The sequence below is a fragment of the Papaver somniferum genome, chromosome 8 (assembly GCF_003573695.1).
Source record: "Papaver somniferum cultivar HN1 chromosome 8, ASM357369v1, whole genome shotgun sequence".
In the NCBI taxonomy this organism is placed as follows: domain Eukaryota; kingdom Viridiplantae; phylum Streptophyta; class Magnoliopsida; order Ranunculales; family Papaveraceae; genus Papaver; species Papaver somniferum.
In genome coordinates this window covers 388,277-392,143 of record NC_039365.1, presented here as the reverse complement: position 1 = coordinate 392,143, position 3,867 = coordinate 388,277, and the positions used below count along the sequence as shown (strand labels likewise).

At 34.6% G+C, this 3,867-nt stretch overlaps 1 long non-coding RNA gene across 1 annotated transcript; it reads left to right on the top strand.

The window, feature by feature from the left end:
- Positions 1–2,959: 2,959 nt before the first annotated feature.
- Positions 2,960–3,541, top strand: LOC113304089. Its single transcript, XR_003338041.1, has 3 exons — positions 2,960–3,155; positions 3,250–3,346; positions 3,464–3,541. It is a non-coding gene; the product is annotated as an uncharacterized LOC113304089 (long non-coding RNA).
- Positions 3,542–3,867: the final 326 nt, after the last annotated feature.

Sequence of the window (3,867 nt, the reverse complement as noted above, 5' to 3'; positions counted from 1 at the left end):
GAAATGGATTCCTGAATAGATTGACCTTGTCATCTCGACACCTACATTTTGGTTTAGAATTTGGTTTAGAAATTGATTATAGTGACTAGAAATTTTCTGATTTTGTACACTTACTTCTATTTTCTCAGTCTCGTTTTACGAATGGATTCACAATTATAAATTAGACCGAACTTGTTATCGAGACCTACTAATTGGTTTAAAAATAGATTATAGTGTAATACAATCATATTCGTGTCTCAAAAATCGATTTATGACTCGAAATCTTTCAATTTTGTGCAGTTATTTCCATTTCCTCAATCTCGTTTTAAAAATGAGTTCCTGCATATAAATTAGATTGGCCTTGTTATTTGAAACCTACTATTTGGGTTAGACAAGTGCATCTCATTCTGATAATGTCTTGAAGACACAAGTTTGTGTTGTTATCCAACGAAATATCTTGAGTTTATAACAAAATCGGGTCTGTTTCTCAAAAATTGATTGGTGACTCGAAGTCTTTCGATTTTGTGTACAGTGTGGACCAAAATATGCCTTGACCGATCTCTGATTAACAAAATTTGACTCTTGTCTCAGAAATCGATTAATGATTCGAAATTAATGATTTTGCTTATTATCGTCTATTTCCTCAATCCCGTTTTTATTATAGAATCCCTTGAGTAATTAGATCGACCTTGTTATCCAAAACCTAATATTTATTCTATACATGTGCAACTCAATTTTGTAATGTCCTCATGACGACGCGAGTTAATTGTTATTGAATCGAATATTCCATAGTATGCAACACAATCAGATTGCGCCTCAAAATGGATCAGTGACCCAAAATCTATCGATTTTACGTATTTACGTATGTCAAAATCGAGTTTTCATTATTTAGACTTCATATTAGAATTATAATTGACACTAAGCTTCATAATCGATTTCGATCATGTATCATGCTAAGTTTGAAGTCAGAACCATCTCCGGAGCTTCGTGGTTCATAGTTTGTATGTCGTTATATCGAATTTAAAGTTCGAATGGACACTGAGCTTCATATTTGTCGATTTCGATGACGTATCATGCTAAGTTTGAAATCATAACCCTCTTGGAGCTTCGTGGTTGATAGTTTGTTTTCAGTTATACCACATTTGAAGTCCGAATCGACACTGAGCTTTCGATGATGTATCATGCTAAGCTTGAAGTCGGAACCCTCCTGAAGCTTCTTGATTCATAGTTTGTTTGCCGTTATACCACATTTAAAGTTTGAATCGACACCGAGCTTCATATTTATCAATTTCGATGATGAATCCAGCTAAGTTTAAAGTCAGAACCCTCCCAGAGATACGTGGTTCATAGTTTGTTTGCCATTATACTGAATTTGAATTCGAATCGACATTGAGCTTTGTATTTATCGATTTCGATGATGTAACATGCTAAGTTTGAAGTCAAAACCCTCACGTAGCTTCAGATTTATCGATTTCGATGATGTATCATACAGTAAACCTACTTGATGACATGTATGACTAATCAAAATTACTTCATGACCTATGTGACTAGTCAAAATTCCAACCGGAATCACAAAGATAAAGCACAAAAGCACAAAGAAAACACACTTATCATGATCCGCATGACCATCCTTTATCAAATATTTACCGTCCAAAATATCCCTAATCCGTATGACTACTCTTTATCAAATCAATACTGTCCAAATTTTTTTATGTAAAAGATGAAAGTAAATTTCTCTCACTTGCTTCCCTTTTCTTCGTTTCCTCTCAAATCTTCTGCCTCTGAAAAAAACCTTAGCTCAAAAAGATTCCCTCTTCTTCTTCCACTTACAGATCGGCCATGGCTTCAACTGAAATCAGTAACCGCTTCGTTTTGTTTTAATAACCTTAAATATATAATCTAAAATTTCTAAACATGAAGGAGCTGCAAACCCTAGAATATCTTTTTTCCTTAGGGCTTCCACAAATTCCAGTTTCGCAGCCATGGTAAGTCCTTCAGATCCATATCTTCACTCCATTACTGGAACGAGATTTTTTTCATTTTCTTATGTTTTGATTAGATTCATTCAAAACCCAGACTATATTGGGGAATTGACTTGGATTCAGTAAAAGGGTTTAGCTCAATTTTGAGTTTTATGTTACAGTTTTGTTCAATCTTTATGTATTTTCAATTTGTTGAATATGGATCTTCGATTGAAGATTTAACTGGAGGATGAAGTTTGATTCAATTATAAAACTGATTGAAGATCGTTTTGTTTGTTGAACCTATTTCGAATTTCTTGTCCGAATTTTTGAAGCTGAAATCTGATTTTTGAATGGACATTTTTTAGAAAATCTTTAGGGTTTTGGAATTTCAAATTGAATTTATCAACATACATCCAATCTTTGGGGTTTTGGAGTTTCACCGGATTATTTTACCAAATCCCAGTTTAACTTTCAATTGTAAGTTCTCAGAGTTAGTTTTCTTCTTTGATTATCCCTCTTATATCGGATCTATTTAACTTCTTTGTCATGACTGTTTCAATTTCTCATTAACTCATTGTTCGATTTTCATAATTACAGGTTTGAAGAGGATATTTGGACCGAGATAACAAAATATGGAGACGAAAATGTATATTGATGCTTAGATCCTCTTGTCGTTGGTTTCGTCGTGTAATTTTGGAAGAAGATGGTGTATGAAAATGTACTTGCTTACGTGATCTTTAAGTTCTTCCGTTTCACCAACAATTCTCCTCTAAATGGATCTAATCCTGCATTTGGTAAATTTGACTCAATACCTTGTGTGTATGTAAGTTAATCGAAAATTTAGTTTATACTGAACTTTGTTGTTCTGGTTTTGTATATTTCATATGGAAGTCATTCTTATCTGTTTAGGAGAAAGTATCTGCAGCCTTGAAGTGGAGATTGTAAGTGCTGACGGCCATGATGATGGAGGAGAAAGACAAGGATCTAAAGATAGATTGCCTTTCGGTGATCTTCAGCCAGCACGCCAAGAAGAGCAAATCCATTATCAAATCCCATGCCACTCAGTAGCAGAGATGCTTCACTTCAGAGCGTTAGTGAAGTTTCTGAAAATCCTAATCAAGGAGCAGATCTTCATATAAAATGCTTCACGCCAAGAAGAGCAAATCTATGGAACTCTAGTCAAGTGTATTCCAGTGAAACATATTATTGCAGGTCTTCATATAATACTTTCTTGCTTGTTTCTAAGTTCATTTTTCATTTTATATTTTGTTTCTTCACTAACACAGGAATTGTTTGATTTTTGCAGGCAATTATAGCATACACAAGTGGTAAGGGTAGTTGGTCTGGTTCATTTACACATTCAGAGAGTGGCGGTGCAGGGTCTCAATCAGGGGAAAATTCTGGTATTTTTACTGTTTACAAACCATCTTCTTCTTATCCGATAACGTCACCTTTACTTTTAACTGGTTTCCCTTAAATCTCTCACGTTGGTTAATTGGGGTCATTGGTTTGTGTTAAAGGAGTTAGAGGTTGCGACCTGTTGGTTCTCAAAGGATAATGTGCTCGGAGAGTTTGGTTATGAAGTTGCTTATCGTGGTAAAGTATAAAAAGATGGAAAAGTGAATCTTTCAACAGTTGAGAAATATGTGAGTATTCTTGTCTTTTAAATGAAACTTGTAGACGAGGTATGCTACTTCCTCTTGCAATTTGATTTAAGCAAGGATATTCTTTGTACTTTAATGTCGAGTTATGTCTACGAAGTACTGATATTAAGTTGGTTTGTTTCTTGTATGCCAGAAAAACATGAGTCCAAGCCAAAGTTGGTGGTGAACCTATAGATGAGACTGCATAGTTCCTCTAGCAGGAAAATTTTTCCAAGTGTATTATCTGTTGTCATGCTTGTATTAGGGGAACGTTCCAGAGT